The sequence below is a fragment of the Protopterus annectens genome, chromosome 2.part1 (assembly GCF_019279795.1).
Source record: "Protopterus annectens isolate FY-2018-M chromosome 2.part1, PAN1.0, whole genome shotgun sequence".
Lineage (NCBI taxonomy): Eukaryota > Metazoa > Chordata > Ceratodontiformes > Protopteridae > Protopterus > Protopterus annectens.
The window spans coordinates 144,161,562-144,189,512 of NC_056729.1; positions in this window are offsets into that span (position 1 = coordinate 144,161,562).

Below are 27,951 nucleotides of genomic sequence, written 5' to 3' on the forward strand. Positions count from 1 at the left end.
TTACATAAGATACATGCAGAACTGGATCTATATCCAATAACGTTGTCAGGTCACATGCATGCGTACATGTGTAACAGCTCCAACTGTCACCTGTATTTATGTATGATTCCACACTATGTCTGAGCAGCACTTCTTCTTTGGCAAAGATGGAAAATCAATGCTGTGGAAGAAAATGTTTTGTCCCATATGCCGAGGTTTGGTTCCCACAGTGTAAACATCCATTTTCCTCAGTCTATAAATGCAAAGTAAAATGTGTCAGGACATTACATTTATGCCCCCAGTGCATGTCTGAAAATTTAACTAAAAGTTACCTTCCAATTTCCTATATATATTTCTAGGCTACATCAGTAGACACCCTTCAAACTAAGGCCAAGTGTCAGACTAAGCTTCCAGTTTCAATTATTTAATTCCTCCTTGCTTGGCACTGCTGCTCTCTGTTTAGCATCATGCAAACATAGTTGGCATTGTTGCTTGGGTTTGCACACTATCAGCAAACATGATAACTGGAATTGGTAGGAAAACATCCGTTTCCAGTGCTCTAGTCTGGCTGGTAGACATGGATGGCATTGGAGAGGAAGATGCCAAATTTAGGGTGCAGAGGTGGGGTGTCTAGGAGTCCAGGATATTTATTAGACTCCTGGTAAAGCACCACAACCAAAGCTTCTGCAGAGGGACTATTCTGGCTCCCAGTACAAGTCTGAGGCATAGAGGAGTTTGGCCCAGGCTGGATCCAGTGCCACTGATATTCCATGTATGGGAGAGCAATGTAGTTATGATTTTAATGACTTGTGCAAAAGAAAAAGGAATACTCTCAACCACTGGTTACATGAGTTTGAGGCTGTGGACATCCCACAGCTGTGCAGTATGACAATTAGAGAGTACTTGTAAGACTTAGAAAGCTAAATATAGGCAAGGCTGGTATGCATAATGCTCTTCTATTCTTTTCTCTTCTTTCCCCAGTGTTGCTCATCTTGTACATCTGAATAAGATGAAGAGGCTCGGTTGTTTGTTTAAGTAAAAGTAAATTAAGGCACCAAAGTTACATACTGGAAATCAGTCACTGTACTTTATTGCAGAAGACAAACGGTAAGCACTTTCACAACTTAATGTTGCTTCATCAGACCACATCACTACAACTGATGCTTGGTTAAATACTAGGACAATTAGTATGACATCACAATTTAAAGAGATATTACTCCACTAACATAAGAACATATATCGATATCCATAAGAAAAATGCATAAAATATATAGAAAGGTGTGTATTTACACACAATAATATTTAAAAAAGGGGGAATGTCATCCCTGATGGTTATTAAAAAAAAATATATATATATATATATATATATACATATACACACATTTTGTGCACATATAACCATAATAGTACAATAAAAAATATATAAAAAACTCATATTTAGTGTTTAAGGCACCTTGCCTTAAGGTAAGGAACTAATGAGGTGCAGCCATTCAAACCAGGATATCTATCTGCTTGTAATTTAGTGATCCATTGTTGTTCTAATTCTTCAGTGTGGTTTTCTACATCACCACCTCTGTTTGTCCTTACTATTTGTTGTAAGATTAAAAATTTAAAACAATGACTACTGTCTGTATTCAGGACATGATTAGCTAGAGCATTTGATTGCTTCTGGTTCCGTATGTCCCTTATATGTTCTAACATTCTTTCTTTAAAGCTCCTATTTGTTTTGCCTACATAATAGGCATGGCATGCTTGGCAAAAACAAAAATAAACAACATCGACACTTTTCAATCATAGTAATTCTTCGTATAAAGTTTAAAACATTTCACAGGATGAATGTACTCATTTTTAGTGTAGACATGCTGACAAGCAGCACAATTCCTGCACGGGAAGGTGCCCTGTCTGTTTGAGAGATTTTTTCTAAAAGACTGATGTTCTCTATTACAGAGCTGCTGCTTTAAAGACACATTATTTCTAAAACTGAAGTTTGGGGTGTCACCAACTGTGGAAACCAGACCTGGTATTTCATATAATAAGTGCCAATTCTTATTAATAATTTCCGTATACTTATTGATGTCACTTGCAAATCTAAACACTATTCTAAACTTATTTCTATCAATACTTGTATCATAAGGTATACTTGTATCAGCACTATAAGAGCTCATGCATGGTTTACATCTTGTAGATCTCAATTTCCATGCATCTGCTATCACTCTAGTGATTTCTGAGCTAGAATAGCCTCTTGTTTGAAATCCGTCTTGTAACTTATTTAAAGCAACTACTGCCTCTTCATCATTATTATGTAGGCGTAGGGTTCTATAGACTTGTCCTTTGAGGACATTTCTAGGTATGTGTCTAGGGGGCATGCTTGACCTGAGAAGACAGGCATTGGTTCTTGTGGGTTTGTGATAAATACTGGTTCTTATCTGCTTTAAATCAGTAAGGGTGACACTCACATCCAAGAAATCAACACATGTATCAGAAAAAGTAAAAGTAAACTTCAAAAAGTCTGTAGTACTATGCAGGTAATCAATGACATTACTGATATTTTCACCAAGCCCTTTCCACAAGACAAAAACATCATCCACAAAACTGACATACCAGAGAATGTAGCCAAAAAATGGGTTAACATCTGACAAAACATATTGTTCTTCCCATCGTACTAGTGATAATGCTTTCCAATAAATGCTTCATGTAATTCTGCCTCTACTGCATACAGCGACATAGGATTCTGATTGTAACTGATTATAAGGGAAGGTCAGCTAGGCTCATAACACAGAGACTGCCCATGCTATGGAACAGACTTCCCATACATGTCAAGCAGAGCACCTCACTGGCCCTCTTCAAAAGAAACCTTGATGAATGGATGGGAAATAGAAAATTCACCCCAGGGATCACTCCAGTGGCTCTGGTTGACAGAAGCACTGGGAACTAAGGTTGGGTGGCACAATGCCAGGGTAATCCTATGGGCTAGGCTTGTAATTTGAATTTGGTTTACAAAAAATAACGCAGTTTTTGAAAAATATTTAAATTTATAAAAATATATTTAAATATGTTCAAGTTTTATATAATTTAAAATGTATAAAAGAACTTATCTAAGTTCAGCATAAAATCTCATTAGAAAGGGACATTAGTTATAACAATATATATTGTGACATCTGACAGTCAATCTCCTATTTTTCAAAGATGGCTTAATGGACACTTTATCATTAAGACCTGGGTTCTGGTCTGCCCTTAGCCTGATGATCCAGTCAACTTCTATTCTATTCTCTCTGTGTAATTTCTAATGTCTCCACCTGTGGTACTGGGTGTGTTCACTTTTAGGACCTGGAATTTGAAACTATGCTGGTCATTAGTGTGTGTAACATGCTTCGATAACCAAATTTAAGTATGTATTTTTACTTATGTTTACATTTTTGTATTCATGAATGAATTTATGTATTTTTTATTTCTATTTTTAGTGCATATTTATGAGAAGATTTTTTTCTGTTTAGTTTTTAAATAGATTAATTGCAGGAAGTGATGTCATATCTAGGCTATATATTCTTTGTGTCTCCTTTTTTGTATGTATTAAAGGTCTGAGGAAGCCCAACAGGGTGAAAGCGCTAACCTAACTCTACACAATAAATCTATCTTTATTTCAAACTTCGTCCATTGGATGTGTTGGAGTTTACTACTTGGAATTGTTTTTATCTGAAAACTTTATTTACATCCATAGCCTTGGAGTGTCTCTGAGCTTTCAGTTTGGGTTTATCTTTGTTTTTTAGCATTGGAGCACTTACCCCATAGTCACTTGCTCTATTGACTTTATAAATTAGAACATACCTCAGCACAATTGCTTTTTGCAGGGACTGATGTAGCGAAACGGGACAGAATGTCAGACACTACCAAACATGGGCATTTTAGATAGAAAAGAAAGGATGTGGATGGTCAAGTTGGGGGCTTCATACAAGCCTGGACTTAATGATCGTTGGTGATGTTTGACATATTTCACTGTCTTCTTTTTCAACATTTTAATTAACATTATGTGTTTATATATTAAGTGTATAATGTTTTTATACACACTAGCCTTAGCCCCAATAACAGAATATTATTATATATTATGGATGCTTATATGTACTTAATTGTATATGTAATAAGATGATTATGCTTTTTGAAAGATATGCCATCTGGATGTGGATTCCATATTAGGGAATGTGCACTTCTAAATGTGTATGCCTTTAACTAAATGGGGACCATGACATATAAATACTGGTGGTTGCTGTATTGTAATTTCACGGTTTTCTCCCCTCGCCTCATCAGTGTGAAATTACAATACAGCAACCACATAGGCTGTCATTTCATAAAAGTATTAGGTTCACTTTGAAAGGAATCTCCCTCACACGAAGTTCTTTTAAATTAACATTACCTTAAATCATTTATTCTTAATTATTCTTCCATCATATTTGATACCCTTCTATTCCCAAGGCAGTGGGACAACCACTTTCTGCAGACCATATTGTTACTTTGTGTTGGACAGGCTCTGTCTTAAATATTGAATAGCCTGGTCCTCCATGTAAAATGCGCCCACTTTCAAAACTTGATTCGATGTTGGGTGCTTAAACATTATGCCTGTCTATTGCATTGATAGCAGATCATACAATATGGTTGTAAAACAATTGAAATGATTTTATATACATATATATATATATATATATATATATATATATATATATATATATATATATTGTATAGTGCATGACTACTACATGTGTATCTTACTAACTAAAAGAGACTCATATACTCCTGTTATTTATGAATCTCATCTCTTTCACAGCAGCTAAGTCATGGCTATAAACGGTCTTTGCACCAGTCTGCATATTCAGTTAATAAGTAATTAAAATAAACATCAGGTGCATTTCCAAAGAAGTGATGCCATATGAACATTTCAACAAAGTCTGACTGGAATGTGCATGCTGTCCTTGTTGAGATCAATAGTGGTAACTGAATGACATGCCATTTCTTTGCAATTCATAGACCATTAGCCGTTTCTTACTTAAGGTGATAGCTCTTGTCCCAGGTGTGAAGGGTTCATTCATTTATTTGTGTTTTGATACCCATTTAGTTTGATTCGCTGTCAGGGTGGCAAGCGATATTTGTAAAGGATGGTACTAGTTTTGCACGACATGTCATTTGGTCTCATGCCACATACATACATATAGTATGGAGTATCACCAGTTCTCTTAATAGTTTGTATTTGGAATAAGAGTAGGGCATCACCTGTAATTATACATGCCATCACATAACACAGTGGTCCATTTTCTGTAATTAAACTGCTGTGTTTGGCTGATTGTCAAATGTTATGACTATGTACTCACCCACTAGGTTTCCACTTGATAAGTGTAAATCAGAGAAGCCATTGTGTGGCTCACTCATGCATTACATAGGTTCTGCCTTCTATACATAATGCTGTCTGAGCTTCCCTACATTTTTTCTTTCACTTTCTAAAAGGGAGTCTTGCCGGCAATGTCCTTCAGAATCACATATAAGGTGCTATTGGCTAAGCCATGCTTGAAGTGCTTGTCGTCTGCATTCAGTGAGATACAGCATTAAGAAATGCAAATATCTGGTAAATAACTGCAAACTCTAAAAAATGTTTGCTGCAGTACATAATGGTTTGGAATCTAGACCATTTTGTTGTTTTTATTTTCAATTTTTAGCCACCTTTACATATCTTTCAGCTGGACATGAACCCTTTCTAAGCCTGTTCCTAATCATTCTTTCATTTATTTCTTTAGTTTCCCCTGGTACAGGCCTCCTCAGGATTGGGACCACTCAGTCAGCTAGTATGGAAGGGGAACTGTCCCCCTGCAAACCACCCTGCAGATTCACATATGCTATCATCTAAAACTGGACATTTTTTGTATGCTTTAACTGAGCACTTAGCCTCCTCCTATACTGAATTTTAATAGTCAGAGAGAAATGATGACACAAACCAGTCATCAAAAGGGTGACAGATCAGGTGCCAGAAACCTCTCCCTTCCATTGTGGGTAAGCTAAAAAGATGCCAACCTTTCCCATCTCTCCCTCTACAGCTCTCCCCGAGCTTGGGAAACTGATCAAACTACGCCCAGCTGGGTCACACTCAGCGATCCATACCTCTATGCCATACAATGAGGTCTCCAGTATATTACTTTTGTTTTCAAAATAATAGACAAGTCAGTACTAGTTGTAAGCAGTATTTGGAGAGTGAGTTAAGTACGGGGTATAAGTGATCCCTGCACTATTGGACATGGAGGAGGAAATCAAATATATCCATAATGGTCAGCTTACCTCTTTGAGGGGGAGACTATAAGATGTGGCTCAGTTTGAGAGAAAAGCAGTGTAAAATTCAGAATTTTCATTGCCCAGCATGTAATCAATGTTTTTTTCTGCAATAATAGCATTTTACTGACTGAGAGAACAGTAGAAAATGAAGATACCGTTAAAGAGGATTAGGCGATATCTGAGATAGGGATAATGTTAGCATCTGTCACAATAAAGAATGGAAAAAAATCTACTCAGCCATGATTGTTAGCCATCTGAACATTTGCCACCTTTTGCAGAAATGGAGTGCAGCCATTTAGTACCTGGGCAACCAATATGGAGGACTGGTACCACTGGATAAGAAAATAAAAACTAAGCAACCAGAGGCTTATATGGTCAGAGGTGTTACTACAGTCAGAGTTATAGCTGATCTATGACCAAGAATTCATGAGTTGTAAATTACATGAAAGGTATTACTTATTTTCTTTTTACATAATACAGTAAATGGATATGGATATGGATGACATGCAAATGGAGAGAGAATGAACTAATATAACTATTACATGTGGTGGAGAAGGAACACAATGAAAGTAAGGGGTTGTAACGTATACATGTGCTCTGCTGCTTTGTGCATCTCCTATGTCGACTGTACTTACGCACATACATATTTATTTACATTTAGGTTGTGACATTTTTAACAAGTTGGTTCTTGCAATTCATGGTTTGATTTCCTTAGACTATCTTTGGTTTTGGTTTTATTTTAGTTAGAAATCTGTATCCAATGTGTGTGTGTGTGTGTGTGTGTGTGTGTGTGTGTGTGTGTGTGTGTGTGTGTGTGTATGCTCATGTTCGTGTATGTGAATTCATACATAAACCAGCTAGCTTTACAACAAGAACTGTGAAAGTTAGTGATTGCTTCTTAAGTCCCTATTGGTTCAGGGTTCATGAATATATATTTTGTATTTAAGAAAACTGTTCTTTTATGACTTTTTTTGCAACATTGTGAATATTCATATCATGAATATCATGTAGCTTTTTATGGGAATTTATATTTTTTGTTTGTTTTATCAACTCACAAGTTGAGAAGCTTATCAAACTAAGAATAACACGTACAAATTGTTTAATAAGAACATAATAAAATTATTTAAGAACACACACACACACACACACACACACACACACACACACACACACACACACACACACACACTCAGATAGATAGATAGATAGATAGATAGATAGATAGATAGATAGATAGATAGATAGATAGATAAATAGATGGATATGCATTTAAGGGCCATTTAGTTATTTACACATTCATGGGTGATTACTAGGCTAACAACCCCTGGGATCTTTTTAAACCTAGGCTTGCTTCTCCAATGTATCTGGTAGGTTGATACACTAGGTTTGTTTTATGGGTTATAGGTAGACTTGGACATGAGGGCTCAAGCACTGTTTTAGTTATAAAATATAAGTAATGTTTTAAAAGCTGGTATGCATTAAAGAGTATCGGGATAGGCAGACAAGCCTACCAGTTTGTACCTAGGACAGTTGCCCCCTTTGCCACACCCTATTTTCACATCCTCCCAGGCTGACAAATATTGTACCCTCTTCAAATGACACCAACATTTAATCAAATTTATAACAGTCAATCATTTTCTGTTTATAGGGTCATAGGTTGGTACTAGGCTATCGGCCCTAGGGCCTATACAAGCCTAGCCATAAAAATTCCCTGGCTATTTCTTCCCAGAAAATTTACTTCCCTGGTCCTCTTTCTAGCAGGGCGACTGACGTGATCCCTGGGATGAATTTCCTATCTCCCATCCAATTGTCAAGGTTCCTTTTGAAGAGGGCCAAAGAGGCGCTCAGCTTGACATGTATGGGCAGTTTATTCCAGAGTATGGGGAGTCTCTAGGTCAGGAACCTATCCCTCCAGCATGTTTTGTTCATTGCGATGACCAGGTTTAGATCTCTGGAGCATGTAGCTCTGAGGGATTGGGATTTCAAGTGTAGTATGTCCAACACCACTGGGTTTGACATGGGCTTGTATGTTAAGCAGAGATCGCCTCTGAGTAGGCGAGATGCAACAGAGTATAGCTGGAGTTATTTTAGACGGTCAGCATAGGGCATCTGCTTTAGGCCTGTGATTCTTTTAGTGAGATATTTCTGTGGCCTTTCCAGTTGTTGCAGATGTCTTGTGAGGTACATACCAAATGGGACGTTGTACTCTATAATGGGTCTAATGAGGGATGAATACAGTGGGACAATTACCTCCTTTTTTCTGGATGAAAAACTCTTAGTGATGAGGTGTGCCACACAGAAGGATTTCCTAACTGTTGTGGCTATGTGGTTATCGAAGGTGAGACCACTGTCCACCTGTGTCCCTAAGTCCCTTATCATACTTGCTGTCAATGTAATGCCTTTTACATAGGCAAGACAGATCAGAAGCTTAAAGATTGTATACTATGACACTTAAGAGATATACGACAAAAGGAACCAAACAATGCACTAGCAGTGCATATAACACAACATCTGACTCATTCCTTCCTTTTCAGAGCAATTGAAACTGTTATCCAGACCAATAGAGGAGGAGATGTCCATAATCGAACTGAACTACGTGAAATATATTGGATAATTAATATGAGAGCAAATCGTCCCCCTGGACTAAACACTATAGTTCAATTGAAACCCATATTAAAAACTAGAAGGAATACTATTATAACTCAGAATCACTAGACTTATATTTTATTCATGTTTATTTAGATCAAACTAACATTTTTATTCATTTTTTTTCCTTTTAGCTGACATTATGACATAATAACAATCAATATATTTTAATTTTGGTAGGTCCATCAAATACAAAATAACAAGCATATTAATAAGTTTAATAAGTATAATAATATTCAGCTACTAAACACATATTTATTAATTTTGATATGGAAAGTACTTTAGATCTGAATATTGCTTTTCACTATGGATGTGCGCATGTTCTCGCTTCATAACAGTGATAGTTTTATAACAGGTATATTTGGACATTGTTTTCTATCAAGGCAGTGAATAGGGACGTCATTCCGCATATTTATTTATTTAGTGAATAATGGACTCTCTATTTAATATGTAGTAAAAGGATATAAAATTGTAATGTGCAGTTATGCATTTTTGTGCTGAAAGAAGCAGGGTTGACATAGTGACCATGCTTTTGGCTGTGTCAGTAATATTTTAATAGTTTGGTAGTTATAGATAAGAATTGCTTCGTATATCTGAAGAAGCAGATAACTGTAAAAGAAGATTATATATAAAAATTCCAGAAAGGTGACCTGTTAGTTAAAGTTTACTATACTAAGTTTATATTTGACAAGCAAAGAAAAATAAAAATTAATGGAAACAAATGCTTTTGAAAAATCTTTAAAAAGCTAGTATTACACTTTGGCCACTGGATGGCAACAAAGTGGAAACAGGGAAGCCATGCTATAATAAAAATAATGGAAACAAATGCTTTTGAAAAATCTTTAAAAAGCTAGTATTACACTTTGGCCACTGGATGGCAGCAAAGTGGAAATGGGGAAGCTATGTAAAACTTAATCTATTGGAATGATACATTCGGAACTTATAGCCAGTAAAAAAACAGGCAGAGAAGTGCATATTAGCATATAGCTGAAGTAGGTTGGGCCATCATAGTATATTAGCATATCTTTGGCACCAATTTTAAATCATAGCTATTGGCTACTTAGTAGTGCAAAGAAAGATTATTGGATATTCTAATAAAGAATAAGAATTAATTGACATGATTGGTTTAGAAGACAATTGATTTTAAACCTTATTGGTTAGTTTTTAGTATAAATATTAAGCATTGCTATCAAAAGATAATGATCTGAAGACGGCTAAATAGCCGAAAGCGCTTATCATTTTATCACTATGGAATTTTAATGCTGTTTTTACTTTTTTCATTAAATTTGTTTGCTGTTTGACACAGGACTCTATCATGGTGGATTTTTGCTGTGGTGGAATACCAGAGGTCTTCTTCTTTGTTTGCTTCATATTTCCACTGGTAAACCTTCAACAAGTATAAGATAGTTTTTTTCACACTTTCGGTGTTTAGTGTACTGCCACTTATGTGGTAATTCATGGTTACATGGTTTTTCCCAAAGGGGATAACTATACATTTCTATATTGTGACATCATCCTTGGAGAAGGTAGAATGCTGGTTAATGCTAGGCTCATACCAGCGTGGGATATACAATCTGAGAGCTCTATCATGTCTCTCTTCATATAGTCCAGGGATATACATCACCGGTCATTTATACGCACATGAACTATGTCTGAGTTATAAGTACAAAATGGGTGCAATAGCAGCCAAACAACGTTTATTTCACAAATATTTTAAAGCGCTTTTTCGTCAGCATTAATAGCTGACTTCCTCAGAAATAACAATAAGTGAACTTCAGTGAAGTATTTAAAAAGTTTTTTAAAAGGATCCACTTCTGTATTTAATGACCACAAATTTAAGTTCTTAGTTATAGACCAGGTTTGTTGTGACAGTAGAGGGGGACCTAGACCTTTCAAGCTGGAAGAAGTTGAGTTGATTTGGCAAGTTAGACTAAATGCGTATAGTCATCCAGGACTTAACGACTCATGTTCAATTTCAAGTTTATTAAAACTGAATAGTCTTAAGAGATGATTTAATAGACTCTAGCCTTAATAATATGTACCCCTTATCACTACAATTAATATATTTTATAGATTTATAATTAATTTTATAGTAGAGTTGATTTTATTTATTTATTTAGTTTTTACAAATACACATTCATAAGTAATTTTACAAGTATTACAATGTTATATATAATGTTCGATTAACTTATTTAATGTTGTTAATGTCTTTTAGAATTCAATTTTTAATAGTTGTTTAATTTATGTATTATTGTCAGGTATTACACACTCTGATATACAATGTTAAACGAACTGTGAATGTTTCTTTAAATTGATTGGGGAGGTTCTCCAGCATTCTACGTAGTAATTGGATCCTTTTTTAAAAAAACTTTTAAAATACTTCACTGAAGTTCACTTATTGTTATTTCTGAGGAAGTCAGCTATTAATGCTGACGAAAAAGCGCTTTAAAATATTTGTGAAATAAACATTGTTTGGCTGCTGTTGCACCCATTTTTTACTTTTATCAGTTTGTTTGCCGTTTTCTTAGTTATGTCTGAGTTATATTGGACTTGTGGTCAATGACCTGAGTGCATGCTTGACCTGGCGGATCTTGGCCCCTTATAGGCAACTGATCATGACTCCTTCCTTACTCAGCCTGATTGCAAGTGGAACTTTTTTATCTCATGAAATAGTCTCCTATAACCAAATTATTGAGGTGTGCGCTGGTATGTCTTATGAGCTTAGAAGCTGAGATACTGTGAGATGTGACTATATCTGTTTTCTAGATCTTATTTTGGTAGAGTGCTTTTCAGGTTGCTGAGGAGTGTAACATATGGGAGGCCTTTGTGTTTTAGGAAAATTGCATTTAAGATAGTCAGCATATGTGCATCTCGTCCATATTACGTGTGATGGGTGTAGTGTGTTTGTATGTGTTTTACAAAACTTGTTTGGTATTATGAGCTTGTATGTGAGGGTCTTGCACCAGCGACATTATGTAAATACATCTCTTACATGCTGTATCAATTTGTTTAAGAATTAGGTGGTTGCATTAAACAAGAGACAATTTCTCCATTGCCTCAGAGTTCTGAAATCCATCAAGCTGGCTGGTTATACAGAAAGTAATAAAGTGCATATGCATTGTTACAGCTCCTTATTATGTGGGTGCATCATTACAGATCCTTATTATCTGGGTTTACAGCTGGCTAGCTCTGTGGCTATAAGAGTATAGATTACAATCAAGACTAAGACTCCACTTGTGGGAATTGGTCCTTAATGTGCACAAAAACTGCCCTTTATAAAACAAAGTATTGAGAAAATTTCAAGTGTAGCTTTTATATGAAAAATTTTAGTTCTAGGTGCTGCATCTACAGAGGGCACAGCTAACTGAAACTGCATGATGAGCAGGGCTGTGCAAACACAAAAACAGGCACAGAAAGTGTCAAAATAAACTAGCTTACTAGCCATTAAAACCACATGCTTTGGGGTTTCAAACAGTGATTCCCAGCTCATGAGAGACCTGGCTACCCTCTCCTACCACTATAATGCAGACAAAGATCTTCTTAATATAGAGATACTGTAAGAGGTAATCAAATGTGAATTAAATAACCAAAGTTAAAACAATAAAGTAAACAGAAGTGCAGAAACTTACAGGCAAAAAATCAGAAGCACTTCTAAACAGATATGCGTGCAAGAATCATCAAGTAATACACAGATTTAAAAGCAGCACACACATATTACAGGACAAAGTGCAAAACAGCAATGTATCTGACTTAGATGAGTCTGACTCTTTGTGACTTCAGGGACTTTTGCATAGCAAATCTATCTTGTCAAGAGCTTCCTCTTTATCTTCTTTCAAATTCTTATTCATTACTTCAGTAATGTGTGCGTGTATGGATGTGTGGGTGTGTGCGTGTGTGTGTAAAGCACATAGTACATTAGATAAAAGGGTGTTATTTAATTGCAGTACAAACATAAGGGAGGGGAGCATGGCCATAGCACAGCTGTCATCCAAACAGTGACCAGAAGTCTTTTCATGTGTCATACACTTCTGTAAGCTGTATATCCCTCAAAGTCGCTATGCCACCTTGCAATAAGCACTTCAGTGTGTTTTCCAGTTCTCTAGAGACATGTGAAGGCAGTATCTCATCACTCCCACCAATTAATTCCTTTAGAACCAAAGCCATATCTAAAATCTGGGTTACTTGCAGAATGCAGAGAACTTTATCCATGTAAGTAACATGGCTGGCAAATTACTGGCAAATATTTAATGATTTTGGATGTGAGCAGCTTTCAATTTTCTTTAATAGTATTGCTCTGTATATATTTATTGTGCTATCCAAGGTACAAATGTCTAAAACTTTAATTCATTTTGTATTTATTTAGTTTTGGAACCTTATCTAATACTATCTAATTGCCCTTTGTTGTACTCAGAAGTTTGATTGTTTGTTTGTAAGATCTATTTCTATATAAATGTGTGCATACATACAGATAAGCACACACACACACACACACACACACACACACACACACACACACACACACACACCCCTACTATCTTGCTAGTTGCTATAGGATTTCATTTAAATTAGAAGAATCTCAATTTGCTAGTCAGAAAGGCGTCAAGGAAAACCTCCTGTTGGAAATATAGGGGCTCTACAGGAGTTAACTTTGAGTCTCCAGCCTAAATTATATTTCTGCAAATAAAATTATAAAAATGAAAGAAAATAATGTCTTATAGAAATATAAACTTCTGTATCTTTCAGATTTAGTATAGTGGTCATGTGTGATGGGGTTGGGAAGTCAACAAATCTGGAACAGACTATTAAAAGTTAGCTACCGCTCTAACACCAAAACTTATTCAGACTCTTTGGTACTGTTTACATACAGTAGATAATGGTGTAAGTAAGTTGCCAGAAATGAGAAATATAATATTTAAATACCATAACAGAAACAACATTTAAGTTCTCATTTTAACAGACCAGTTTCTTTTGACTTAATATTCATTTATGATCAGTCGTGTGATTTTCAAATTGTACATCAGAGTTCAGTCTCACTGCTGGAATGAAATGCTTATAATAGGCCCGTGAGGAACCCTTGAGGAGCAGGCAATTCAGATTAAAAGCTAGCTCTTTATTGTTTTGTAATTAGCTGGCTTTTCTCTTCCAAATGCAATTTTCACTGAGGAATTGGGGATAATTTGCAAAGCTACCAATGGTCTACTTGAAGGTTTACAATTAATGCACTGAGTATACAAATTATCTGAGAAATCCAGCTGCACTTTGATTCAAAAGAACCTCGTATGGTGAAGCACATTGCTGTAAAAATGCATTAATTAGAAGACAAATGCTGACTCTTAAGAATGTTTCTGCACAATCCTAAGTGTGCGTTGTAATACAACATCAGATTCTGATATCAGATCAACAACATTTTATTACCTGCTTATATGTATAATGAGATGGTTTATTAATGGCTTCCAGTGTTCTTTATAACTTGGAAATAGTTTTCAGAATAACAGAATTATTATTTGTAGTGGTGAGACTTAATAAGTAACCAGTGATTTTATCTTAATTTGAAAAGCAGCATTTCAAATCCACCCTGATATGAGCACAAACCTTCGTTCAATGTACCTTATGGTGCATTGTGCTCAGAGCAGTTATTCTATATTCTAAGCTAATTAGAGTGCAAAACAAGTCAATGCATGCAATTAAACAGCTGTCCTGTTTTGAATTATTGTCTGTTGCGGTGCAATACAGTTTATGGATAATTTTATTGTCTTAAAATATATGACAGTTTTAAAGTTACTACTAAATATTTGTTGGTGCTAGCCAAGTGACTGCTTCAGAAAAATAAGTACTGCAGTTCTATGAATTATTACAAAAGAGGAAGAATAATAAATAGACAAGATTTTATTTAAAACATGAGATAGTTTTGTTTTATATTTATAATATTTTAGTTATATCATACCACTTTGTTAAACAAGTTATGGAATGACATAACAGAGACAAAATAAATCATGGGGCGAAGTTGTTGATTCATGGATTTTTGGAACTGAGCAATACAGTGTACATAGATGTTTGGCCAGTATATAAGCTCTTCCACTTATAATAATTTAATAAAATAAGTTAATTTGCATGCAGTTCTGACCTTTATAATTTGAATAAGCATTGAAAAAGTCTAGGACTATCCTAGGCAAAATAACAATAGGTAGATAGTCAAAAGGAAATCGACTATACCCAACACAGGTAAACATTCAGAGGTCAGTAAAAGCAATGCTTACTTATTAACAAAACATCAAATTTGCTCAAATTCTAAATAACATACCTAAAACTTACTCATATTTTCATTTAAAAATACAGCTAATTTCATATTATTTATTCTACAAAGCCAAACAAAACACATGTATAGGTAAATGATTTATACCCACTATAGATTAAAGGCATGCTAAAGGCAGATTGATGAAAACTAAAGTGAAGACAACAATCTCTTTACTAGGGTCTATATCAGTTTATCGAAGGTTCATTTCCACAAACCTTTGTTCATTGACCTTAATACAACAAGTATTCACTTCAATGAACAGCTCACTCAGACAAAGAAATGAGTGGCCAGCATTCTGACTGTCACACAAAGCACAGTATTTCAAACTCACTCACACACACCCAAACTCCAAGATCTCACTACAGTGGGGAAAAGGGCAAATTTCTTATGATGGCCACTTGTCCCTTTCCCTGGGTAAGTGAGTCATTGAAGTGAATATTTGGTGATATGAGCATTCACTGTATTAGGGTCAATGAACAAAGGTCCGCAGAAATGAACCTGCAACAAAATGATGTAGACCCGTTTACTGATATGGAACCATGAGAGCAGCCTTTAAATATGCACACACTCACAAACAAACACACACGCACACACGCACACACGCACACACACACACACACACACACACACACACACACACACACACACACACACACACACTAAATCACAGGTATATATATATATATATATATATATATATATATATATATATATATATACATAGATATAGATATATATATATATATATAGATATGTATATGTATAGGTCTACTTCTAATAATCGAAACACCACTTACCTGAAAACAGCTTTACCAAGATGACAACACTGATCTGTTAATTTATCAAGTGATCACACTACCAGATTTTTTTAACAGGGTAGGTATGCACTTGGCCAAAATTGAATGAAGAAACACATCACAGTATGTCAAATCCACCCAGGTGGGGGGGGCTATACCCACACAATCCCCCTTAACTAAATATACCAACTCAAGGATCACACTACAGTGGGGAAAAGGGCAAATTTCCCCATGTGTTGCAGGATTCCTGTTACTCATGTTAAACTATGTTTGCTCCACATATTATACAATGTACATCCTTAGTAATCCATCATATTTTTCTTTTTTTTAAACTTTTTATTGCATTTTAAATCAATATGAAATTATGATACAAATTTTACAATATATATAACAATCAACTAGGAAACAAATAAAACTATATACAGAGTCCACAAAAAATTACATTGAACACAACCATTAAAGCTTTTCCAATAAATCTTTAAGTTTTTGCCAAGATAAATGCTTATGTGTGATATCTGAGGTTCTGTTATACAGTTTTTAATTCTTTATCACATATATAATTTTGCTAAGCAGATACATTCAGTAGAAGAGAGGATATTTTTACTTTTCCAATGCATTGTGATGACTTTCCTGGCAATAGGCAGGATGGGCCAAAGAAGAGGCACTTGTGTCTTGGTATAAAATCTGGACTTGGAATGTTAAATAAAATCAAGGAATTTGAAACAATGCAAGTATCTGACCACAATGCTTTAGAAAAGTTTTTGAATTCTATTCAAAAAGGAACAATAATTTTATGCTCCATAATCATATGGAGCCAATTAGCATCTAAAACCTCATCACATCTTTAATATTTTATTTTCTATTTTTTGTAGATCGAGGCCATTTTATGAGGTGTAGCATCTATGTAAATACTTCCAACTAAACATTCTCCAATAGAGTGACAAGATGGTGTTACTTATAGACTTCAAAGATATTTTTTATTAGATTCAGAAAAAATTTCACTATTAATTTTTGTTGAATAATCCCAATAAGGCAAATCAAAGACTATAGATTCATCTCTTAAGATCCTGTAAATTATTAATAGATAAGAATTGTGATATCACTGTTAATTTTAAAGAAATATTCTAAAATTTTTGGTATGGTATTTACATTCGTATTTAATGAAACTTGCAACTTATTATTTACAAATTCCCTAAAAATTTATATACTTAACCAGTTATTTTTGTTTATAATATATCTGGCCAAGAGATGATCAGCATATTTTTCTGACTTAAACCTATTTTGTTTATCTTGTTATTGTAAACTCTTCTGTTTTCTTTATCTGGGTCATGACTGAAAAGGATCAAATGACCCAATCTCTCACCCAGTTATCAGATATTAAAATAAATAAATACAAAAATATACAGCTAAGTCCTATAATTTTTTGCTGCTGCATGGCAAACTTTCACACGAACAGACCATATATAAAAAAATAGTTTTAGAACTGTAAATGCAATAGGATATCCTAGACTGGGTTAAAATACTTACAGAGAACATGTCATTCCACAATAAATAAAATAAAGCATTATATGGTCTGTGGAAATGTTAAGCATCTCCACACAGAGAGTAAGAGTCATGTCAAAGTGTTTAAATACTCATTTAAATTAATGCCAATGACATAAAATATTCACAATAGATATATAATTTTCGCTGTAACAAACTATTGATAATATTTTTTAATAAATGGAAGCACTTACAGTAAACATTTCCTATCCTATTCTCTAGCAGTGGTGCAGACTACTGCAGCAAAACTACTTGTAAATACCTGACATCACTTGTCAAAGAGCTTTAAAGCTTTCGCATGACTACTAATATGATAGTGGAGTTGTTTTACTTTATTTGACAGTCTGAATATGGATTCTGAACTTAGATGTCAGATATTTTCATATTATGCAGGAGAATTTCAAGTAAATTCTAGGAAATTAAGATGTCTGTTAACAATATAATTTATTTGTTGAACATATGCTTGCATATTTGTTGTAGTAGTGTCTTTTGGCTTTCTGCAGCATGATAAACTTCATGTGTGCTAATGGCTTATAGTTTATTGGCAAACACATATTAAAGTTAATATTATGTGAGTGGCATGGTTTGAAAGCAAATAACGATAGAAATAAATGAAATTGTCCCATTTTAATTAGGTTTGCTACTTTCTTCAGTGGTAGGTAGGTAGGGCATGATGAACTGTATAACTCAGATTCCCAAAATGCTTTAATGTGTTTGGACAAATCTCAGCAACATCAGACTTTTTGAATAAAGCCCCTTTCCCAAAAAACAGCTGCTATAGGAAGATCATTATATGTTTGCAATCACCAAGCCATACTTAAATGATAATAGTTGTTTTTACTACTCATTGAGAATATCATTTAAAAATTCACAGACATCACACCAGGAAGTGAAATCAGGAATCAGTGTCTTAATACTGATTAGGAATAAACCCAAACTTTAGGCCTGTTTCTTAAACAGAATATAACATTAGATAAAGATGCTTCCAACTAGCTTATTGTTGAATTGCTACTAGGTGTACACAGCAAGTTCTTATGTAGACTTTCCTCGGGATTCAAAAATGGCTTTTTTTCCACACAGGAATAGTGTAGCAGCTCCTGCACAGAATATGGCTGCCGAGAGATCCAGTAAACAAGGCTGGGGGCGTGCACAAGCCTCCTAGCAGTATTCTTGCATGGACACCACTGAATTATGATAATTACCGCATTTACTGGTGAAAACCATGCAAATGAGGTGAATTAGTGATTCAGTAAGCAAGCAGGCATCCGTGTAAGAACAGTGTCAGTTGCAGAAATGTATTTGGTTACTAACCGAGTACATTTCTACAAAAATGAAAATGGGACATGACAGCTCAAAGTGAAGCATGTATTATAATCATCAGGCATGTAACGGCCAAAAACATGGCCATTGGCATGAAAAAAGTGTTGCAAAAACATGAAGATCAAAGGTTTTGGGGGCAATTTCAGCTGTTTAAGCATAGTGCAGTGGCTCGCAAACGGGATCGTGATGAAAATAAAAAAAAGTGTGAAAAGACAATTTTAAGTGAAATCTGCATTTTGGCATTATAGTGTATGGCATGCAGAATCAAAACAACAGCAGGTCACATTGGTTGCTAAGGAGGAAGGCTTTGATGTTGTGGTGTAGTAAGGGATTAAGGCAGTGGGGTATGCAAATGAACAAATTTTACTGAATCACTAAGTGGGAGACCATTCTCTGGCTGCACATAACCGTGTAGGAGCTATAAGCCAATGGTGTAAGCAGGAGAAGCAGCTGACATGAAAAGGGGGTATGTCATACTTGCTGTAAGCACACTGGAGCTCCATGGCTCCCATTTGAGCTCAGCTAAGCACAGCTAAGCAAGGGTGTGTGTCTGAGGCTGTATTGACTTATTCCATGAAATGAAGAGCATGTTCACATCCAGGAGAGGGCCATTTCTGCTTCAAAGTGTTTACTTTAGCTACACTGGTTTGTGTGGTGTGCACCGGGTCTAAAAAACCCAGAAATAGCAGAACTGTTTATATTTGAGCAGCAGGTTTGTGTGGCATGCCTCAGGGCTTAAAAGGGGTAGAAATGGGAATTGAAAAAAAAAGGGAAATAGCAGAATAAAAGCAATCAAGTACAAATAATATAGCAGGCAGGTGGAATGTATTATAACCAGCCAATCATACAGGCAGCATGTGCAGCACAACTGTATAAACTGTGCAAACACCTTTCAGTCTGTTTTTTCCCACAAACTCTGCACCATTGGTGTACACAGTCAAGGGAATTTTAACCAACAAAATGTTAGGGACTGCTGTAGCTTTGCTACATCAGTATGCACTAGATGCTGAGGGCAGTGAGGAGGATAATGTTGGCAACCACTCCAGACTGGGAAGGAGGAGGAGAGTGTTCAGACCCAGGGTAACCTACCAGGGGCTACATTATCTGGAGATAGTAAAGCACTACTTGGAGGACAGAGACATACTTCAGCAACTCATTGAGCTGTGCCAGCGTCACCTGAGACCCAAAGCAAACAGAGGGGAACCCATCCCAGTGGATACCAAGGTATGTGTAGCCTTAAGAATACTAGCTACAGGTACTTTCCAAAGACATACTAGGGACATCATGGGAGTCTCATAGGCATCTGCATCAAGGGTACTCCACCAGTTCCTGGATGCCATGCTACCACATGCCAGTGAGCACATTTACTTCCCCAACACCCGTGAGAAGAGGATCAGCAATATGTGCCTCTTCCACCATGTAGCAGACTACCCAGAGGTACTGGGTGCCATAGACTGCATGCACATCCACATCAAAGCACCACCCGGTAGGGTCTACTAAACCACAAGGGGTTTCACTCCATCAACTGCCAGGTCATGTGCAATGCCCAGGGCATTATCATTATTGTGTGTGCTGACAGCCCTGGAAGCTATCACGACTTCTACATCTGGCATTCCTCACAGCTGTATCAGGGATTTGCCAGGGGAGACATCCCGTGTGGCCATCTGGTGGGGGATGCTGGCTATGCACTGCAGCCATGGATGATGACTCCCATCAGAAATGCACACACACCCACTCAAGAACACCATAATGAGGCACATGCACAAACCAGGATTATTATAGAGCATGTGTTTGCGATGCTTAAGTCATGGTTCCACTGTCTTGACATATCTGATGGAGCCTTGCAGTACTCTCCAGCCACATGTGCACACATGTTCACAGTATGTGCCATGCTACACAACATGATCCTGTGGAAACAGCTGCAGCAGGAACAGCAGGGGGAAGGGCAACACAGCCCCCTACCATTACAAGGGTCCCCACATGCACAAAGGGACTTGGAGGAGGAACCCCCTGAGCCAGATCCTGTAGGCAGACTGAGGCATGCCCAGTATGCCCTGGCTTTGGCAAAGAGGCAACACATAGTGCACACACTGCCACTGTAGGGACCTAGGGACTGACACCTCTCTCTGACTCACACATGCAGTAAAATGGATGACACACACATCACACTACCTGTAACTTACCATGTATAGGCAGTGTACTGCATGCATCTGACATAGGCAGCCCTCAAGCACTCTCCTCACAAATGCCACAGGCACAAGGTAAGTCAGTCTTCTTAGCAATAAATTAATGGATTAGTATGTTCTGGTAGCATATCTATGGTATAGCCACATGCATGCAAGGGAATGGGGTGGCCTACTGGGATAGCAGCAGACAACTGACAGCTATGTGGGACACCAGGGAATGTTTGCACAATACTGGCTTCCTCACACTATGTAGTAGTACCCAAGGTGATGAATCTCACGGCAGCATATGTGGGGTGGGCCAACTAACTGGGGGGGTCATAGGTCACAGGCATGGATGTCAGAGGGTCCCATACTCACCCTTCAGCCTCACCCAGCAGGTCAGCTGTAGAAAACCATTAAGAAATGTCTGGCAAAGGCCCACAAATGGCGACAATGATGGAACCCCCAGAGACTTACACAGTGATATCACAGCAGGCCTTGCAGTTGCAGTAAGGCTCTGAAAGGTAAGAAGTCTGAAACTCAAATTATGCCATTACAATCTGAGCTGTAGTCTTTAGTGATATTACTCTAGTTCCAAGACAGGGTATAATACTGTGCTAAATGGAATCAAATATATAAAGCAAATATCAGTACAGTCTCTGCAAATGTGTAAAGTTTACAGGTGTGCCCCCCCATATTCCCATAGAAATGCAGTAACATGTATGTTTGCAGAGAAATAGCAGCAGAGCACACATTGCCAGGGCTGTCCCAATCAGCATCATAACTTGTTGCATGTCCACAATATGAAGGGGTCAATGAGCTATGTATATGTGTGGTTAATACTGTCAGGATGTGGCTAGCACTTACTCCAAGCTGTTGTGTCATAGTAGCCGAGGTACAGTGCTGTCTTTGACAGGGCCATGTTCCAAGAAATGCAGTGCCAAGTATTCTGCATGTCAGCTATACCTATGGTAAGAGTTGTACACACTGTCCAGAACTCAATAGCTGTTAATGCAGGAAAGCTGTACAGGTGATGGACAGGGGAGGTCACACATATGGACAGTACATGGTGTGGAGTAACCCCATGCAGTGCCTACCTACCTTACCTCTCAACTGTGCAGACCTATTGCAGAATATCCAGAGGTTTGCATCATAATTGTGGCCTGTATAACATGAAATAGTGGCTGTCTGGCAATTCACTGGCAGATCACATAAGACCAAGGTCTGAAAATAATAACAGATTGTAGTGTAAGACTTCATACCCTATAGAAACATGCATGCTAATGCAAAACCTGCTATTGAATCACCTTTCTAGGTTTGAAAGACCAATACTTATAAATGGTCCCTATATTTAGGCCTCTGTCCCCCAATCACTTATGGCTTTGTCCAGATGTCTGGCTCTCAGAAGTTGAGAGGTATGGTGCCTAGTAGGATACCAGGTACTTGAAGGTCAGTGTACTGCCAGTGTATAAAAGACTGCCACCTTTCTGTGTCAGCACTGACATGTCACTGGCCAACAGTCATACCCCTGGAATGACACAGGTTGTCAAAGAAGGAGCACAAGTATGCCTTGCATATCTATTCTGCTTGTCCTAACATTGCATTTGTCTGCCAACTATTTGCAAAACAAGAAAGGGTCATGTCAAAACAGCAATGGCAGACAGTGGGGAAGCAGATGTCAAACCTATAAGAGCAAACAAGCAATTACCAAACCGGTCTCCCAACTGTCTTTGTTTGGTAGAACATTATTAACACCCTGTCCCCATGTGTGCCTCTAGTCTGACTGACATATTTGGGCCTGTGCAGATGTCAGTCTGTGATATTATGACAGCTAGACCCACATGTAGCCTCATAATGACATAGCCTCAGGTTTCATGCCCACTGAGTGGCGCACAGCTACAGTTACCCCACTCCACAAGGGGGGGATCCACCTTGGATCCCAGAAACTACCATCCCATCAGTCTGACAAGCCTTATCTGCAAGGCCATGGAGCGTATTATCATGGAACTTATAAACAAAGACATTGGCAACCTTCAAACACTGGACCCCACCCAGTTTGGGTTCGTGAAGGGCAGATCTTGTCTCCTGAACTTGATTGACTTCTTTGAATCAGTCTCCAGAGCCATGGACAAGGGTAAGGTGGTCCACACAGCCTATCTAGACCTTGCCAAGGCCTTTGACACCATCCCCTACTATGGAATCATAGATAAACTTACTAAGCTGGGCATTAATCCCTACGTCACCCAATGGGTTGCTAACTGGCTTACTGATAGAACCCACACTGTAAAAGTAGCCCACTCCAAATCCAGCTCCAGACAAGTGATGAGTGGAGTACCTCAGGGTTCAGTCCTGGGACCGCTCTTGTTTGGCATCTACTTCTCTGAAGTACAGGCCAACACTAAGGGACTCTGGATAACAAAATATGCAGATGACTGCAAACTGGGAGCCATTATTGAATCCCCAAATTATGTGGATACTCTACAAAAGGGCCTTACAGAAACAGATGCTTGGTGCCAGAGCCATGGGCTCAAGCTCAATGCCAAGAAATGTATAGTTATCCCCTCTGGGAAAAAACATGTATCCGTGAATTACCATATAGGTGGCAGTACACTAAACACTGAAAGTTTGATAAAAGACTTAGGGACACAGGTGGACAGTGGTCTCACCTTCGATAACCACATCGCCACAACAGTCAGGAAATCCTTCTATGTGGCACACCTCATCACTAAGGGCTTTTCATCCAGAAAAAATGAGGTCATTGTCCCACTGTACTCATCCCTCATTAGACCCATTATAGATTACAATGCCCCATTTGGTATGTACCTCTCAAGACATCTGCAACAACTGGAAAAGCCACAGAAATACCTCACTAAAAGAATCACAGGCCTAAAGCAGATGCCCTACGCTGAACACCTTAAAAAACTCCAGCTATACTCTGTCGCATATCGTCTACAGAGGCGATCTTTGCTTAACATACAAAGCCATGTCAAACCCATAGCTGTTGGACATGTTACACTTAAAGAAATTCCAATCCCTCAGAGCCACATGCTCCAGGGATCTAAACCTTGTCATCACAATAAACAAAACATGCTGGAGGGATAGGTTCCTGACCCAAAGACTCCCCAGACTCTGGAATAGATTGCCCGTATATGTCAAGCAGAGTGCCTCTTTGGTCTTCTTCAAAAGGAACCTTGACGATTGGATGGGAGAAAGGAAATTCACCCCGGGGATCACGTCAGTTGCCTTGCTAGACAGGGGTCCAGGGAAGTAAATAGTGTGGGAAGAAATAGCCAGGGAATTGTTATGGCTAGGCTTGTATAGGCCCTAGGGCTGATAGCCTAGTACCAACCTATGAACCTATGAACCTATAGCAACACAAACCATCTAAGGACGACAGCAAATGGAGTGGTGCAATGATGGTCAACCTGCTAAATAGGTACACTCAGAGCTGTGAAGTCCACAACCTTGTGTGCAATTTAATGGCATTTACCCCGCCCACATCAGAATTATAAATACATAACAGCAGCCACTGTGGCCAAAGCCTGTGACTGGACTACAGAAGGACAGAGAGACACACATAAGGCCAGACAAATGGAGAATGTACACACCATAATAGATTTTGCAATAACATAGGTGCCATGCAGTGTAAGGGGTCAGTAAACATCACCTGCAAATCTAGAAAAGTCAAAAACACACCAGTTGTTCACAGTAGAGGTGGTTCCAAAACTGTTCTTTATTTTTACTATTTTATTAAAGTTTTGGAACCACCTGTACTATGAACAACTGGCGTGTTTTTGACTTTTCTACATTGCTGTGTTTTACATACCAGTTGATCTTTTCCCCTACATCGTTTTGCTATTTGGACTTATATCACCTGCAAATACACAACACACACCCATGTAAGTGGAGGTCTACAACAAAACAAAACCCAAACAATGGACATCTCAGAGGCAAAATCACATAAGAACTCCACAAACCTACACACCGCAGACCATGTAGACTCATACGTCTCAACCTGGAAATATCAACAATCTGGACAAGGCCCATGAAAAATAGGTACAAATCTGTACGCTGATTAACGTATAATTTGCATACATAATTACACAACCCCACCCACTCCAGTGGGATTGTGAGATACCAAAATGTCAAACCCAAACTGAAGAACATAACCAAAATACAGCACCAGACTCCCCCTGCTGCCATTCCAATGTCCCATTGTATGGCTATTTCACCCCATTTACCATAAACACTAATGTGTGCATACTGCTTTACTTCTGTAATGATTATTTGGATTTTATTTTTACATTTTATAGCACAAACACTAATAGATGATATCTGCTAAACATAGTAAAACTGTCTCACAATGAAAATAGACTTGGCATTAAAACTTCTCTGTCCTTGAAACTCACATTCATTGACAGCATTAAAACCAACACCACATCCAAAAAAAATGCATCTGGCCAGTGGTAGATAAAGATTACCTTTGGGCTGTTATCAGACCATAGGCCCCATGCACACAAAACAAGAAACATACATGTGTTCTTTGCTACACCTTCCTGACTTTATTAAATTATATTCCGTGTACAATATAGATAGCACACTTGTTAGACTTAAGTTAGAGAGCATTTTAAATTTATTGTTTAAACATTTTTCCAGTAGGCAATGAAACAAAATGCAAGAACCAATAATGACAAAACTGCCCTATTCAGAAAATTTCCCTCATAAAAGTCTACTTCCACACACAATTGCTTTTAAATTTATTGTTTGAACATTTTTTCCAGTAGGCAATGAAGCAAAATGCATGCACCAATAATGACAAAACTGCCCTTTTCATAACATTTCCATGACAACAGTCTATGTCCACACACAATTGCATGTTAAATGTATTGTTTGAACATTTTTCCAGTAGACAATGAAGCAAAATGCATGCACCAATAAGACAAAACTGCTCTATTCAGAGCATTTCCATGATAACAGTCTACTTCTACACACAAAATATATATAAGCGAAGGCAGCTGAGATAGTGGGCAGTGGTAGCCCCTGTTCCCTTTAAAAAATAGAGTTAAAATAGTATAACTAGATGGTTGGGGGACAGTAAAGCACTAACTCTCATTCATTAAAGTTAATGATCAACGAGACATAGTTTACAAATTAGTTTAGAAACATGCTAATTGCTATTACAGTACGCTTTGCATAGCATGCCTAATCAAGTTTCATAAAGAAACAGATGCCAGTATAATAAAAGTCACCTAGTATTGCCCAAACATCATGTTTACCTGATAACAGCCATCTCTTTGGCATGATCTATGAACCAAAAAAAGGAACCGGGGAAGTGTTGCCCTTCCTGCTAGTCTTTCTCTGCTTGTTGCGCTCCAACCAAAAGTGGTACTTTCCCCCACAAAAGCTGGCTTTGACACAGATACTTGGTCATTCACATACGTAAATAAGCTACCATGATCATGATTCAATATATTATACAAAAACTGAACAAATGAAACAGACCTGAAAAAACATTCATCATCACAGGCAGCCCCATCACAATTTTAATCCAGCTCGCTTTCAGGAAACATCGCCAGTCCTAACCGGAATTCGTACAAGGGATGCTGTATGTTTAAATCAAGTTGCCTTATACTATTGGGGAACTCTTATGATGCTAGGCTGACAGATGTAATTAATTTAACACAACACAACAGCATTGCCTAGAAGTTACACGGCTAGAACATTCCCATGGCATTCAATTAAAAATGCAATGAGATGCCCAGTGCAGCATCCAAGCATTGAAACTCAGAGAAGTGGTACTTATAGCACTGTATAAGAAAATGTCTCTGTTTTTAATGATATAGGACCTACAACAGGCATTTTCAAATGACAGATTGTTCTCAGCTACCATAGTTAAAATATTTATCCAATAAGATGCATCATGCAGGAATGTTCCAGTGATATCAATGAGGTCAGGCTTGCAGAGAACTTTATTAACATTCTGAAGTATCCATTTCTCACATAGTTATTGCACACACACACACACACACACACACACACACACACACACACACACACACACACACACACACACACACAAAACACACAAAACACACACACCAATACCTTCTGTCTCGCTTGGCTTTCCTCTCTCAGAAATCCTGCCTGAGCAGCATATTAGCTAATGCAGCATTCATTTAGTAGGCTTAAAAAGTAGATGCTCGGCTTAGATATCTTGTGTTCTGGCCAAACGACAGGCCAGTATTCAAACAGATGCACGGCATGCTGATGGAGCTGACGTCATTGCGCACTTGATGATGTCAGCTCCGAAAGCCCGAAAAACAAAAAATAGATTGAAAAAAATCGGAAATAATGGGGTGCCACTCGGGAATCGTGGCACCCCATTATTGGGACACCAAAACTTGGTAAAAAACGTGCAATTTGGGATGGTTGAGAGATCTGTGTAGACTCCACACACCAGGCTCTTGAAAATGCTAAGGCCTTACCCCAAACCCCTAACATCTACCCTGCACAGATAGGTTAACAACACTGTCCCTCTACCCTATTCTATACAGACTCTGCTGAGTTGACCCCTGTCTGGAATACAAAGTAATCCAGACCCTACCTTGATGGGACTGTTGCACATCTGGAACGCAAGGTCCACTCCATCATCCTGTAGGTGCAGCATCAACCTGGGCTTTGATATCAGTATGGCTTGTTGGTATGACAGATATGTGCACCACACACTCCCCCAGCTGTGGAATACACTCTCTGTCAACTGCAAGCTAAGTGCCTCAATACTCCTAGTGATGTGCTCCCTGTATAACTGCATGGAAAACACGAAATATAGTCCTGTAATCCCACCTGTGTCCCTGCTGGACAGGGGCTCTGCATGCCAAGTTGTAACATGGGCTTTATTCTA